Genomic DNA, 17,465 nt, shown 5'->3' on the forward strand with positions numbered 1-17,465 from the left:
CAGAGGAGGAGGAGGAAGAGGAGGAGCATATTTAATGTTGGAACAGTACAGATTGCAAACGATATATTGTATATTGATGTGTCTATCCATTTAGTATTGGGAATCCCAGCTTGATTGCTATATAGGTAGTTTTAGAAATAGAAAGTTATGTTAGTATATTTTCATTTCCCATCAGCGAGTTGGCAGGGTCACAAAAGGTCAGGTTCGACAGGTATCAACCTAGAGAGAATGCGCCGGAAATCAGGGGTGACATGCACAAGAAATTAGGGGTGAAACAGGAATTGTGGTCGTAGGCTTCCGGTTGACGACCACATGGGCTGAGAGTTGGTTTTGGGCAGCAGAGAATGCAGATCGGAGATTCGGCTCTCCGACAACCAGGGTCCGAGATGATAGGCTTGTCTTGAAATAAAAGATTGAAGCGTCAAATCCATCTTGTTGTTTATCGATGCATCTGTCTGCAGTGACCACTTCCCAACGAGATGGCAGACCAGCGACCAGAAGATATCATCTGTTGGACAAGGCAAGCAGGTATGTACGCATTATACATTTGCACGTACATGTCTCGGAGACTTTCAAGGCAAGAAACGGTGTAAGGATAACACACACACACACACATAACAGTGAACTGCACGCAACATACGTAAGAGCATACACACACCCACACACTTAAAAGTACCCGTAAAAGTAAAAAGAAAATGAAGTAAAATTAAATGATTAAATAATAGTAATAAATAATAAACAGGACAGCAAACATTAACGGTAACAGAACTAAAGTATGTTTTACAGAATACATTGGGTGGGTTTCTACCAGTATTTTGTTTAATTTTCTACTTTTAAGCGATTATCGAGACCCCTAAAATGTAACCCATTTGTGTCCGCCGTTTCTTTTTTTGTTCTCACATAACACTCAACACTTGCTTTTCGAATTGAATGAACATTTTAAAATAAGTTAAAGCACTAAAAACTTATTTAGCTAGGTAGACGAGAAAATAATCTTGCCTTTGGTAACATTTATTTGTTACATACTTGTTTTTCACTATGTTTTGTTGTCTATACAAATGTTTATTATATAAAAAAAAAAAACGTTGTCTGTTATAAAAATGCTGTCTACTATAAAATATATTGTTTACAGTAAAACATATCGTTTATTATAAAGACGTCATTAATTGAAATCAACTTTATATCTTACCAATAGACTGGGGAGGGAAGAATTAATGGCTTATACCTTAGCAAAAGCATTTGAGTGCAAATGACATTAAAAGAATTAGATTTTAACAAGATATTCTACTCCAAAGTCTGCGATGTTATCAATTAGACCAATCACTCTACCTCATCTCTTTGCATGAAAAGAAAATCCACATTTAAATAGATCCATGCTGCATTAAGATATAAAATTTATTGAATTTTTATTATTATTATTATTATTATATTGAAACTATCGACTCGAGAGAATCCCCCACCTCACCCTGCATCTCCAATCACTCCTTAAAAATGGCTTTTTGATCCAAGTTGATTAAAAAGCAGAGTTTCAAAAATGATCCAATATTGCCCACATGCCAATCATCTTGAATTGTGTGAAATGTTCTTTATAAAAAGAAAGAAAATCTTGGGAGAATTGATAGATAGATAGATAGATAGATAGATAGAGGGTGGAACGATAAAATCGTCACCCTAGAAAAGACATGATTCCATTCACGTTTGATGAAAACAGGTTAATTTTTCTTTTTTTGTTTTTTGTTTTTGTTGCAGACCATCTACTAGTTGGCCAGTTGTGTACAAATCCCAAGAGCAATAGGTGCCTTCTATCATGTCTGAAAGTGACACAATGTTCAACGAGCAAGATCAGAGATGCGCAACTATACAACTCTCTATCGATCCAAGTTATGGCAACAGGACCATTGCCAGCGCCCTCAAAATGCATCGCTGGATTACTACGAATAATAGGGATGTGCACAGGATGATGAAAACAAAGTTTCCGGCCACGGTTGTGAGGGCCACATCATGCCACCTCACATCAGTCAGTTTGAAAGTAAACACCAAAATGTATCTTGATGTGCTGAAGAGTGTGGTGATCCTCGGGTGCAATCAGGTGGCTGCTGGCAGAGCCTGAGTGTACCAGAAGGACTCTGCGCCGGCTCACAAGTCCAAAGAGACCCAGGTTTGGTTTCAGAAGTGGTGCTACAACTTTGTACTCTTCCCTCACTGGTCCCCCTCCCTTCCCGACCTGAACCCACTGAGCTACTTTGTTTGGTCATACGTCAAGAACATTACCAACATGACCTCTCACAGCACCAAAGCCAGCCTGATTGCCACCATCTGCAGAGCTCCTGACAGCGGTTGTGGAAAAGGCATGCTTCCAGTTCCGGACCCATATCCAGGTGGTGATTGAAGTTGAAGGCGGCTACATTGAATAGATGCCAGTTCTACTACATAATCAAGTTACCTTAATTGATTTTTTTCAATTAAAGTTTTAAAATAAAGCTGTAGTATTGTTGTTGTTTTTTTTTATGGTGACAACTTCATTGTTCCACCATGTAGAAAGATGATAGAAAGATATGAGATAGATATGAGATAGATAGAAAGATATGAGATAGATAGAAAGATGATAGAAAGATATGAGATAGATAGAAAGATGGTAGAAAGATGATAGAAAGATATGACATAGATAGAAAGAAAGATAAGAGAGTAGATAGACATGAGATGAAGAGAGAGAGAGAGAGAGAGAGATATGAGATGGAAGGAAAAACAGAGAAGTGAAGAGAAAAATAGCTGAATAAAAAGCTGACGATGAATAGAGGAAGATAGATAGAAAGAGGACAGGGAAGAGAACGAAAGAAACGGAGGCTGAGTTTCGGTTCCGGAATCGTGAAACATTAATAAAACATTAATACTGTCATTTAGACGAAAACTGTATTGGCATTGAAAACCGATTTCCTTTCAAAACTGACAGCAAATTACAACAAAGTATTTTAATTTCACAAAAAGAAATAAATAAATAAATAAATAAAATAAAAAAAATTATGAATGAGGGTGAAAACAAAAAAGTAAAAAAATAATAATCTCAATGATTTTCAAGACATTCTTCAACATAAACCCGAAAAGAAATCTACAAGACTTTCACACAATAAAAAAATTGTTCGGCTTATTCTTAGAAATTGCTAAAGAATATGATTTCACCTGCGTCATTAAATTATAGTAACATGGCGACGTGTTTCATGGTGGATTATTTGTGCTTCATCCAATTGATGAGGAGTCTTGCGCTTTAATGAATATAGATCTATCATTGTTTATTAATACGATGGTGTGTGTGTTCTGTGTGTCACGCTTACATCCGGGTCGTTTAATTGTTACGTACTTCCATTTCTTGTCATAAATAATTTTACCAAAAATTCTTTTAGTTTCGGTTTCGACTATAGCTGATGGCACTTAAATTAGCTATTTTTTTTAAATAAATAATTATAATTATATATATATATATATATATATATATATATATATATATATATATATATATATATTCATAAGTTTTTATTTCAGTTTCGATTCAAGCTAATGCACCCAACTCATATGGATATATTTTTTTTATTTTTGAAATCACAACTTTATAATATATAAAAATCGATAGAACATTAACTCTATAATAATATATAGGAAATCTGCAAGAATTAAAACATCGTATTTAAGCGTACTTTACGACCGGGCTATGCCGGGCGCTCGTGCTAGCTTAGATAAATACTTTTGCAGTTTAAAAAAAAAAAAAAAAAAGCTACAATAATATCAAAGCGTCTCCATTTACACTGAACATCTACAGAATGCCAACATCAATATATTACATATGAATCAGTCCCCTGTGGAATTTCCATAGGTCCCGATAGTTATTATTATTATTAGAATAACGATTTACCCCCCTCCTTCTTTTATAGTAATTAGGGCTATGACAACAGCATATTCTTACCATTGTTTTGACTCTCGAGTATATATCCGACACAGGTAATCAACCGAGAACCACATCACTCTATATAAAAGCATATAAGATATCAACGGATACACACTCGAATCAAAACAATGAAAAGAATATGCTGTTGTCCTAGCCCTGGTGATGACTAGGGCTACGACAACAGCATATTGATATCTTATATCAATTATGTAGAGTGAGATGGTTCTCAGTTGATTAATTGCGTCTAACTGTGTCGGTTACACACTTGAGAGTCCAAACAATGACAAGAATATGCTGTTGTCCTAGCCCTAGTATTGACAAATGTCTTGATATTATGTTTGTATTTTTGAGATGAGGATTGAAAATTCGTATGATTTAGATTATTCGGACTACTGTTCTCATTTTGAGTGTTATATCCACATTTCAACCGATGTAACCTCCCACCATTTTAAGGCGCCTTTGTTAAACTCGGAAATCTTTCTGTTGAACTCGAGAATCTGCACAAAATTTCAAACGGAACCCTTTATTTAATCCATGAAGGTAGCATGTTCTCGTTCCGTCAGCTATTACAGGTAGAAGTCATAAGTACTTCGCACTTGTATTCCGAGTATCGCTCACACCGTAGATTGAACCTTCAACCTCCAAAAGAGTGTCGCTTACAATTTACAAATTTACGTAGTACTTTGTCCGTTACATTGCACGTGCAGGCGATATTTTAAATACATTTGCGAATTACTTAAGATTTCTACCCGGTCATGGCTGACGGAATGAAAACATGCTAACCCTGTGAATTAAGTAAAGAGTTTGATTAAAAAGTCAGCACAAATTCCAGAGATTGACAGAAAGATTCCAGAGTTCGAAGATTTCCCGAATTCGACAAGAGACTTCTGAAGAAGGTTGGAGGTAACATCAACCGAAATGTCGTGAGAAGAACACTCAAGATGAGAACCGTAGCCGGAATAATACAAATGTATTTACACTTCCAATAGATTCTTTAAAATATATCTGATACGTATTATCTACGTGTTCGATCAGTCGTACAGTGTTCAGATTTTCTTTGCCTTTCTTTTTTTCTTTCATTTGTGAATTTTGTACTTGTCTTCAGTTGTTACTGCCACCGGGTCTTTTGATCTTTCTCCTCTCTCTCTCTCTCTCTCTCTCTCTCTCTCTCTCTCTCCTTTAACAAGATTGACCCTCTCCACTACCCACGTTCCTTCTGTTTGTCTGTCTCTCCTACACTAACGTCCTTAATTCAAAGATAGAAATGATATTACATTTTTTTTTTTTCAATCGCTTTTCCATTCAACAAATTTCACATCTGTTAAACAGTTGAAACGCATGCACGTGCTTTACGCATGCGCACACGCACGTGTTTAATATTAACATGCCCTTCGATGCCATGTATTATTTTGATTTTTGTTTTACGCCATAATCACGTTGACACACCGGTTCTCGTCGGATCAAAGTTGAGCAACGATGAGTCTGACCAGTACGACATGGGTGACCATTAGGGAACCGCAGGCGCTGTGCGTGCTCTTCGCTTATCTGGGCATTGTTTTCAGACGTCCTGAATTTCTACTTGCAATTGGAATTAAGACAGGAGAGGTGTGGTTGGAGATTATGCAACTCTTGCCACAAGAAAAAAAAATCACACGCAAGTCACATCGCCATCAGTAATGTTTGTGATCTTCATCGACAATGATGAACGAAGATTTTTTTCTTTCTTTGGTTTACTCATATTAAGTGTTATTCTCACATTTCGGTTGATGTAACCTCCGACTTTCTTCGGTGTATCTTGTCGAACTTAATTACATTTTCTTTGATATTTTTCTTTTTTAAATTTTCTAATCAGTTTGTTCAATTCTCGCCCTAGAAAAGCTGACATGATGAGTCATCCTACCGGACGGCAAACATTCACCCGTTAAATCAGATATTCCAACACAGAGACGTTTTTTTTAACGATTTCTGATCGTCCCTTTAAGTGCAATTGTTTGAATCTCTCTTGCACTTGGTTCACCGGGTATATTTGCTAGGTAGTTTTTGAAAAAAACAATTTCCAGGAGTAGGGTTACTCCTATAATTACTGGAACGATAGAGATCTTCCTAAGATTCCAGTTTCTTTCCCTCCCATGCATAAAACCTTGGTATTTCTTTATCCTTTCCCTCTTAGCTCCGTTTAACCAATTGGAGACACAAACTTCTACTAAGGTTGCTTCTTTCTCCTTCTTGCCCCATATCACTATGTCAGGTTTTATCGTTTATTCTATTTGATAACAATAACCACCATGCAAGATAATCCAAGTACAAAACAATAAATCAAATTGAACCAGCTTTTCCCACTGTTAATAATGTCTAATCAACACAAGATCAACTTTGCTCGCTCAACAGTGTATCATTAATAATAATAAACGCAGACAAAATTATCGGTTTGGTCTGTGAACTTTTACATCTCAATTGATAAGGTATTTGCTGAATTCAATTAGATATTCAATCGCCCCCTTCCCTCTCACACTAGAAAGAAAACAGTTAATCCCGCCAAGGTTAATGCCCAATAATGACCATGAACGTAGTTGCTGAAAGTGGTTCAATGTTTGTAGGATCTTTTGAATCAATTGAATTGCTATGACAAGACATGAAGCGACTGAATGTAAGTAGCTAACAAGAACGAAAGATAATCATCGCAAACACATGAGACACCTTTTGACCTTAGTCTTGAAAAGACTAAGGCTAGGAAAACAGTCATTAAGAGCATTGAAAAATTTCGTCACGATTGAAATTTTGATGGGATTTCAACTTTTGATTTTTTTTTTTTTTTTTTTTCAAATTTGATGTACGCTCTTTGATAACAATAATTTTGATATTATTAGATGGATAGTTTTTGAGTTATGAACCTTTTCATGGTGTAACTTTGGGAATAGTTCATACAATATGGAGAAGTAAGACCGAGATGATACTTACGCCTATCCTTACGTTGTCAGTTTCACGATTGATACACGTTCTTTTATTTTGTGTTGATATTTTAAACCATCGATTTTAAAGTTATAAGTCTAAGAAGTTTCCTACAAAACGAAACGTATATCATTTTGTTCTGCCGAAACACGTTTTACAGAGATTGGTTGCCTATCACATTTTTAGTGAATTGTTGTACCTATTTACAATGCCTCCCCACGGGAGAGAGTTAGACGGCAGGGTCGTTTTTTAACGTGGAGAAAAGGTACAAAAATAAAAATTGTCTCAGTCGTGAAGGATTTCTCCTCCACTGAAAGAGAACGAGAAATGGAAGTGCCGCATCTGAAGAACAGATACTACACTTTGAGGTATTTATTTGCTCCCCCACTGAGCAAATTAGGCACAAGGCCAATTTTTAAAGTGAGGAGTGAAGGGGAAATGGGGACCAACTCCCCGGGGAGTAGGGGAGCTGGATAGTGACAATTGGTATGAAGGGTTGCCCCTACATTGATCAAGGTCTTATATGTGGGGTTTCTCCCACATATGGTCGTTGCTTGCAGTATCTGCCGGAACAGATGGTATTTATTTGCTCCCCCACCGAGCAAATTAGGCACAAGGCCGATTTTTAATGTGAGGAGTGAAGGGAGGGGGAAGGGAAAAAGGGGACCAGCTCCAGAGAGGTGGGAAATGGGAGCTGGTTAAAGGTAAGGCATGTGGGGTTGCCCCCACATCTGGTCTTTGCTAGTCATAGCTTGCAGTATCTGCCGGAACAGATGGTATTTATTTGCTCCCCCACCGAGCAAATTAGGCACAAGGCCGATTTTTAATGTGAGGAGTGAAGGGAGGGGGAAGGGAAAAAGGGGACCAGCTCCCGAGAGGTGGGAAATGGGAGCTGGTTAATGGTCAGGCATGTGGGGTTGCCCCCACATCTGGTCTTTGCTAGTCATAGCTAGTCCTAGCTAGTCATAGCTTGCAGTATCTGCCGGAACAGATGGTATTTATTTGTTCCCCCACTGAGCAAATTAGGCACAAGGCCGTTCTTAATGTGAGGTAAAAACCAGCTCCCCCAAAAGTAGGCAAAAAGGGGGCACTCCGGTTACCAAAAATAATAATTGTCCCAGTATAGAGGGTTTCCCCTCCATTGACTGGTACAAATTATCTTAAGTGCAGCATCTGCCGGAACAGATACTACACTTTGATCTTGGCCAAAAGGCCAAGAAATGCTTCAAATACAAAGTAGAAATATAAAAATGAGAGAGAGAGAGAGAGAGAGAGAGAGAGAGAGAGTGTGTGTGTGTGTGTGTGTGTGTGTGTGTGTGTGTGTGTATTCCCCTTAATGAGAAATATTTCATTCTCTCTTTTTTTTAAATTTTTAGTTGTAAAACAAAAGTCTACGTTCTAAAGATGTGTCTAGTTTTCCAATGCGTGAAACGCGTTACTAAATGATTATTTCCCTTCAGACTACACCATGGTCGTCTTCAAATCAAATATCAACAAATACTTGTAATAAACCGTCTTCTTCAGTAATGAAATCTAGTCTACTTCTTTCATCTTTTTCAATCCTCTCATAATATCATTCAGCATTCAACTGGTATTAACCTCTATCCTCGAGTGACTTTTGACCTTAATGAATTGTAAATCATTAGGATATATTATAATAATAAAGCCGTATTTCTGTTTCTTCACATACGTTATATATGACGTTATAGCAGACGATATGTGTGCAGTATGCATCATATATGACGTTATAGCAGATGATATATCATCTGCTATAACGTCATATATATATATATATTACAATACAAAAATGCGAGAATGAAAGTAATATGGTTAAGCTTAAACATGGAAAAGTAAAAGACTAGTTGTTAAAACTGGAAAAGAAAGGGGCAACATATTCTAGTAAAAAATATAAATTTATAACTTAAAATATTGCAGCATTAAGAATTGATTATATAATGTTATAAATTGAATTTTTAAAAAATTCTTAATCCTGCAATATTTCAAGTTATAAATTTATTATATTTTTTACTAGAATATCTTGTCCTTTTCTTTTCCAGTTTTAATTAGTCCTTTACTTTTTCATGTTTAAGCTTAACCATATTACTTTTCATGCTCGCATTTTTCTATTGTAATCTATATATATCTTTGACGTTATATATATATATCAGGTTTTGAATCCTGAGTTCGGATGTGTCTAACTGATGAGCCCAAATGAGGGCGAAACTCGAGTTTTGGACTTCCGGTTCGTTGATTGTCATGGCTCTTGTGGGCTGCGACGTTGTTTGGCTGTGGAATTTATTATATACAATCTCTCACATTCTAAAAATCATATCATAAGTTGCTCGCTTGTTAGTATTGCTGGATGGCATCGTCCTTTCGAGTTAAAACCCCTACTTGTGAGACATCGACTTGGGGTTATTAGCTGGTTGGATGACCGCGTCCCTTGTCGAGACGAAGTAGATTCATTTCACAGTCGGATTTCGGCGCGGTTTGCTTGATCTGTGTTGGTTAATAGAAATTCTTGTGTGCGGGGCGTTTGCTCAGTTGGTAGAGTGCTTGCCTGGCATGCAAGAGGCTCGGGTTTCGAATCCTGAGTTCGGATGTGTCTAACTGATGAGCCCAAATGAAGGCGAAACTCGAGTCTTGGATTTCCGGTTCGTTGATTGTCATGGCTCTTGTGGGCTGCGACGTTGTTTGGCTGTGGAATTTATTATATACAATCTGTCAGATTCTGAAAATCATATATATATATATATATATATATATATATATATATATATATATTTGACCACTTAAAAATTATTTTAGCCAGCTAAAGACCCATAAAAGAACGGTCCATGAAAAATTCAATCATTTGAGGCCCCTAGCGCCGCGACTTTTTATTTCGGAAGAGATAGTTTGAAAATATGGAGACAGACAGACAAACATAGTGAGTTTTATAAATTAATGTTAATTTTTTTTTTTTTTGTTACAAGTTCTCCAATGTTAACTATACTGTACTTTTACCAGAATTATTTTTCAATGCAAATACATCAATACACGTTCAAAGTTAAAATACAACCATCTCCGTCTATAACATTCCTATTCACTTGCCTCCCCACGAGGGCAGAGTTGGACACAAGGTCGATTTTTAATGTGGGGGAAAATCCAGCTTCCTAAAAAGGGGTATTCTGGATAAGAACAAAAATAAAAAATTGTCTCAGTCAAGAAGGATTTCTCCTCCACTAACCGAGGACAGAAAAAGTGAAGTGTAGTATCAGAACAGATACTACACTTTACTAAGACAATAGCAAAAAGGAAATAACTCCAACTCGCCTTTTGTTTTGTACAACAACATTTCCTCGTTAGTATAGCTGTGACGACACTCACGTGATCTAGAACGTTATCTCGTCTCCCACAAGATCTTTGTCTTTCACTTTTTTTGGTAGTCCTTTTTGACCTCCTCCAACCGGTTATGTCACTTCTCATGAATTTACATACGCACTATGTCATACGTCTTGGCATTCAAAGAGCTTCCTCTTCAGTGCTATTGTCAAAGACTACTTGGCGTTGGCTTTGCAAATGCACCTGCAATGCTTGAACAGCTTGGTGCCAATCTCTTATTATAAATGCCATAAGAGGTCAACCATCTTCACTGGGACCGACAGAAAGCAAATCTTCAGATTTACAAATCTCATAGTTCCAACCATAGCTCGGTTATTATGCCGAGTGATGAACTTGTATAAATGACGTGTTGCACGGTTTTAGTATTTTTTTAATTTTTTTAAACAGATATAAATTTCAAGCATAACTGAGCTAAGCGTTGCCAATTTTTCTGATATAAATTCTAAAAATAAACTTACATTTAAAGTACCTTTTTCTAGAGCTGTTCTTTATTTACAGGGTGGAATGATAAAATTTTCGCCCTAGAAAAGACATGATTCCATTTCCTGTTTGATGAACACCGATTTTCTTTTTTTGTTGCCGACCATCTACTAGTTGGCAGTTGTGTACAAATCCCAAGAACGATAGGAGCCTTCTCTCATGTCTGAAAGTGACAACGTTCTATGAGCAAGATCGGAGATGTGCCATTATACAACTTATGCTTTCTACCGATCCAAGCCATGACAACAGGACCATTGACAGCACCCTCAAAATGCAAATCCGGATGGTTCAATGCTTGAGGACGCAGTTTCATGTATCAGACAATCCACAGTATTGGTCTTTTGTGTGATTTCAAGTGAGGGCCACATCATGCCACCTCACATCTTCAAAGTCAACTTGAAAGTCAACACCAAAATGTACCTGGATGTGTTGATCCCCTGGTGCAATCTGGTGGCTGCTGGTAGACTCCGTGTGTAGTAGTAGGACTCAGCGCTGACGCGCAAGTCCAAAGAAACCCAGACTTGGCTTCAGAAGGAGTATTATGACTTTGTACTCTTTTCTCACTGCCCCTCCTCTCCTGCTTTGACCGGAACCCGCTGGATTATGTTGTTTGGTCATACATCAAGAATATCACCAACATGATTTCCCACAATACCAAAGTCAGCCTGATCGCTGCCATCTGCTGAATATTCACAGAGCTCTCACCGGCGCCTGTGGAAAAGGCATGCTCCCAGTTCGTTAAAAAAAATCTAAATTTTTAAATCAATTCTTTAAAGCTTTAAAGTTTAAAAAAAAAAAAGAAGAAGAATTTGCTAGAAAATCGTTTTAAATTCGTCCTTATTTGTTTTATTTTATTTTTTATTCATTTTATTTATGTGTTTTCAAAAATATTCAACTACCGTGGGATTTCCACGGGTTCTGCTAGTATAATAGTAATAGCCTTAAGATAAGTATCAAAATGTACTGATGTTAACAACATCTCACTGCAAACGCCCTGCCTGAATTGACTGATTTCAACCGAATACCAGAGTCACTAAGTGAAAGACAGACGGACAAGGTGAACCTGAATCTATGTGAGTTCATTACACGGGTTGTATTCGTTGGAATTCAATTGGCTGCAGTGTCAATCATGTAGTCTCTGTCGTTGCCATAATAAGAAGATTCTATTCGCAAACCAAATGAGAGCTTCAGTTTCAAACAAGTAACGATGCTTTATTTTGAGAAGTTACAACATATTAATCCGAACGACAAATAAATATAAACATCTCCAATCTGATACAGATGACTTCAATAAGTTTTCAGACATTTTTTTTTTTTTTGCACAGGCATTTAAAAGTGTCATAGACTCTTGAAAAAAAAATTCAGTGTATTATTGCTATACATATTATAAGATAGCTGACCGATTTTTATGATTCCAGATTCAAATGAACAGCTACAGCGGGAATTGAAATATACCCTACTAAAACTTGATTGTCACAGTTGGTGAATTTCAAAAATGCAATCTGGACGCGAGTACACTTTAGAAGAACGATATGCAGCAAAATTCTGTTTTAAACTTGGAGAAATGCCACAGAAACGTATGGAATGCTTCAGACTGCTTTTGGACCATCTTGCATGAATCGAACATCAGTTTTTGAGTGGCATAAGAGATTCAAGGAAGGCAAGGAGTGTGTGATGAATGATGAGGTGTTGGTTGGTTGGTTGTTTTTGTTTTATGGCATATCAACCCTTTTCGGATTATTTAATGCCGAATCCAAAGATTTTGAAGAAAATTTTTTTTAATTGAATATATTTGTTGTTTTCACGTCGGTTTCTATTTAACCCATAGTTGGGACCCTAACAGGTACTACCACTCCAGGTCAGAAGCTGGGGCCTCACCACTGGATATAGTTTAAGGTCATATCCAGGACCGATGAGGTGTTGGAGTAGTAGGGAAATCAGAAAAACCAGAGTTGATTGGCCAAATAAAGAATTTCATGGATAAGGACCGTCGCGTGTCTATTGAGATAAGTGTACAGTTTGATATCAGTGTGGGAACTGTGCACACAATTATTCACGAGGAAAACTGAAGATGCGGAAGGTTTGTGTGAATATATCAGTCCACAATTCCATTCTTATCACAGACTATTTGACCAAGATGAGCATCAAGACAGTTCCTTACCCTTCCTATAGTCCAGACTTTGCTCCCTGTAAATTTTAGTTATTCCCTAAGCTCAAGGAAAACCTTAGAGGTTGTCGTTATGAGACAATTAAGGAAATGAAAGAGGATGTGATGGAGGTCATTGACACACTCACACAAGAGAACTTCCATGATGCTTTCGAGAAGTTGTTGGAACAAGTGCATTGCCGCTGGAGGAGATTACTTCAAAGGGGACTAGATTAAGTGTAATTCTGGACAATAACCGAAAATAAATATGGGAGCATTTTTATATTTAAAGGGAAGTACCTCTTGCTCTTGTGTCACTTGCTTCAAAAATATTTTAAGAGTTACCACCCTAGCATTCATTTGAAAGCAGATTTCAATGAACCAGCGTCACAGTGTTTTCAATTAATGTCTTCATTATGAAGTAAATTCTTCTTTTAGTTGTAAATATATTAACATTATCATTGATCTTTAATCTAAGATTTTTCATCCAAATTCATTTTCATATATTCATTTTATGTCTCACAGTATCAATTCAATAATCAAAATTATCAGTTCAATAATCAAAATTATCAGTTCAATAATCAAAATTATCAGTTCAATAATCAAAATTATCAGTTCAATAATCAAAATTATCAGTTCAATAATCAAAATGCTTACATCAAAACGAAACACAAGGGCCCATGTGTGTCTAAGACCTAACTGATATTGTCCGCTGAAATATAAATAGACTATACTTTTTAACCCTTTAAAAACACGCAAAAGTTATAGTCTGTTAACTTAGAATGAATGCTATATGCCAAATTAATAGTCGAATATCGTTAAATTCATACTCATTTTTGCATTAAATACCAAATCCCTATGAATCTCTAACCGTGCATCGAATGGATACAATGATATTTAGTATGTTGCACCATATCATAGCTGAGGTTCATGCAAAATTTTAGCCAGATCGGTCCAGTAGTTTTTGAGAAAACTTCTAGAATAAATGTGGTATTGTGCTGATCCAAAATGGTGGGTTCAATCAGCTTCCTTTGAAGGAGAGAGTTTCATGGGAATATCCAATTAACAAGCGGTTCCAAGGTCCATACAAAATTTTAGCCTGATTGGGCTAGTAGTTTCCAAGAAAAAGTGGAATGAACAGACTAAAAGACACGCACACCTATAATATAAATCTCATCTGTCTGTTTAAATGTATGTATGTTTGTATGTTTGCCTAATACTTTCGACAGAGGTGACGGATTTTCACAAGATTGACATTGTTTTGAAGCTCGACCCTTCAGACGACAAATATCGAGAAATTGGCTAAAAACATTACTTCCTTCACCCTCAATTCAGCACTTTTCTACAAGGAGGGGGTCGCTTTTTTCGCCGATATTTTCAAAAGTCATCTCGTTTTTTTTGATTGACTAGCCTTAATTTAGACCTTTGCCACTTCCGGTTTGGCGATAAACGCACCAGCAAAGCCGTCACTTTTTTTTTTTTATCACATTCTTTTTCTCCTTCGTGGTATGCATCCAGGCTAGTATATATATATATAAGTTGATCATATTCATTTACTTCATAACATCAGTAATTTTACACTACTTTCTCTTCTAGTTTTCTTACATCGCTTTAGGTTAAATACGCCAACTTAGTAATGAGAAAAAAAGATAATAATTAAAAAAATAATTTAAAAAATAGACTAAAACTAAAAATAGAAATTTTTATTTTAAATTTGCTACAGGTGTTTTTCATAGTAAGGGCATTTATTTTTCAAGATTTCTACAAGATGAAAAAAAAAAAAAATATGTTGAGAATTAATCACATGCAGTCATTTTAGTTTATTTTAAGTCAAAGTTTTCAAAAAAGTTTTTTTTTTTTTTTTCTAAAATGGTTTATTATTTTTTTTTTTAATTTAAAAATTACCAATTAAATCTGGCCAAAAGATTTTTAACATTAAAATGAGATCATACGAGCCGAAGTACGTGTATTCGTCGGCTTTCTCAAACATTTCTATTTTGCATATCACTTCAAACGAAAAAAAATATATATATATAATTATATTACTTTAAATCGAAATAAAATAATTTTTAAAACTATATTACTATAGTTTATCACAATGACTGATATCAGCTAGGAAATAACTGGAACATTCTAGGAAAATACCATGCCAAATCATTTGGGGCTGAAACCAACCCTTTAGATCCTTTTGATCTTAACAGTATTTCATCTTTACCTAACAACCAAGAGAACCTTGTTACATCAAAAGCATTTGATTTGAACTATTTTTTTAGGCCAATGAAAATTAGACCAAACCTTGGTTTTTGGTTCTCTTCAGCTGATCTTGTAATGTTATCCTGGAACCAACACGTTGTAGTTTCAGTCGCAAAGGAGACAAAGAATAAAAAAGAACTTCAACTTGCTTTTTTTTTTTTTTCTTTTTTGTAACAACGACATTTATTTCCCCATTGACTTGCTACCGCTGTGATATCCGTCACGTGATCGTCTTTTCGACCATCATTCACGCTTCTCACGTGATCTCCTTTTTTTAAAAGCCTTATTTCTTTGCTGGTGACGTCATTTCACTTGCATTTGCATATAGCCGTCCGCATTATGTTACAATCTTTCTAGAAAGAAATACTGCCTTCCATTTTCTGAACACTGTATATTCTAGACTACAGTTAATACTTATAGTTTTAAAACCCATGTAAAAATGCTAATATTGGGGTTCTGAGATGGGAGTTGGAGTTTCATGAGTCCTTTATTTTATTTGCATAATTTCTATTAAATTGTTAATAAGAAAAATTACTTATATTTTTTAATTATTACTCAAATCCAGAAGAGTTTTTGCACAAAATATTTGCTTATTCCTCTAATTAAATGTTAATTCGACCTTTTTTATCCTTGGCCTCCAAAATCAGCAATCACCATTCCTATAATTACCTGGTCCCTGTTGATTGCAGTGTAATACTATTTCTGTGCTATTCTAAGAGGTCCATCCTCCCAGGCTTTACATTCTCGCTTTGAGAAGTGGTTAGTTTGTTGCTAATCACCTGAGGCACCTCTGCCGGAGAATACCAACGAAGCTGCCCAGAGTTCCTCTTCTCAGGGGAACCGACTTCTCAACCCCACTTTCTGACCCTGGTGTCGGAGTTCTTTGCAGTGGAAGAGAACTAAATACCTCCTCTAATTAAATATTTGGGGGACATTCACCCCCCCCCCCCCAACTCAGTGAGAGATGAGAAAAAGTTTTCCAGACAAACGTGGTTGTACATCAATTTTTTTTTTTTTTTTTTTTGTACATGAAATTTTGGGAAAAATTAATTTCGGAAATTCCATGCCAAATCACCCAGGCCTGAAATAATTTCCTGCTTCAGATATTTTTCTTATTTTAACACTAATTACTTAACAAAAGAGAAATGTGTAATATTAGAACTAGTAGAAAACTACTTTCTCGGCCAATAAGAATATTTTTTTTTTTTTTTTTTTACACAGTGATCACCACTTATCAAGGCCCGGAAGCCACTCAGGGATAAGGGTTATTGCAAGTACATTACGTTAGTGTGGAGATTTGATGGAGTGTTTACTTAAGGGGGCGGTTCATATTTCATGTTGAGGATTTGGGATTTGTGGAATAGGTCGACATACTTGGTTAGAGCAGTACAGAGAGGGAAAGTAAGAGAGAACAGAAGCATTTCCGACATCTCAGACTACTGGTCACCAAGTAGTACCGACCTTTAAGCAGCTTTTTCTTCACCCTTTGTCAGAAAAATCACTCATTGAATGAGGACTGAATGACAAAATAGGAGAAGCGAGAGTTACTGGAGCTGCCGATAACACATCCACTGTATTATCTACTCTCCATTAAAAAAAAAAAAAAAAAAAAAAAAGGGGGGGGGGGAATGGGTACAAGTGACTTTTTTTTTTTTTTTAAAGGCCAAACTTAGTTTTGTGGAGCCAAACGGTGACCAAAGTCATTCTGGTTATAGTAGTTTATAAAAACTGCAGTTTTGAATCTAAAACCAAATGAATCGCTTTGAAAAGTTCATGTAAGTTCTTTTTAGAGCAAAGATTCCAAAATTAGTCCCATGCTGGTTTTGTGCAGACATTTTGAAAAATGCTATATTTGTTTCTAATATTATTTTTTTTTATGTATTTTTAAATTTCATTTATGAGTTTGAAAAAAAGTTTTTAAATTTTTGAAGAAGCTGATTGAGAAATTTTTGAAGAAGTTGATTGAGATATTTAAAATTTTTGAAGAAGCTGATTTAGAAATTTTTGAAGAAGCTGATTGAGATATTTCAAATTTTTGAAGGAGTTGATTGAGATATTTAAAATTTTTGAAGAAGTTGATTGAGAAATTTTTGAAGAAGCTGATTGAGATATTTAAAATTTTTGAAGAAGCTGATTGAGATATTTAAAATTTTTGAAGAAGCTGATTGAGAAATTTTTGAAGAAGCTGATTGAGATATTTAAAATTTTTGAAGAAGCTGATTGAGATATTCAAAATTTTTGAAGCTGATTTAGAAATTTTTGAAGAAGCTGATTGAGATATTTAAAATTTTTGAAGAAGCCGATTGAGATATTTAA

At 35.8% G+C, this 17,465-nt stretch overlaps 1 protein-coding gene and 1 pseudogene across 2 annotated transcripts in view; both read right to left on the reverse strand.

Annotated features, from left to right (window-relative positions):
- The window catches only part of LOC145297722 (transient receptor potential cation channel subfamily M member 3-like), a 790,615-nt gene that overhangs the window by 542,296 nt on the left and 230,854 nt on the right, over window positions 1-17,465 (reverse strand). The gene's annotated exons all lie outside the window — the stretch shown is intronic.
- LOC145298023 (U2 spliceosomal RNA) lies at window positions 7,965-8,111 on the reverse strand (annotated as a pseudogene).

This window comes from Euprymna scolopes, chromosome 18 (assembly GCF_053919585.1).
Source record: "Euprymna scolopes isolate OS-2025 chromosome 18, ASM5391958v1, whole genome shotgun sequence".
Classification (NCBI taxonomy): domain Eukaryota; kingdom Metazoa; phylum Mollusca; class Cephalopoda; order Sepiida; family Sepiolidae; genus Euprymna; species Euprymna scolopes.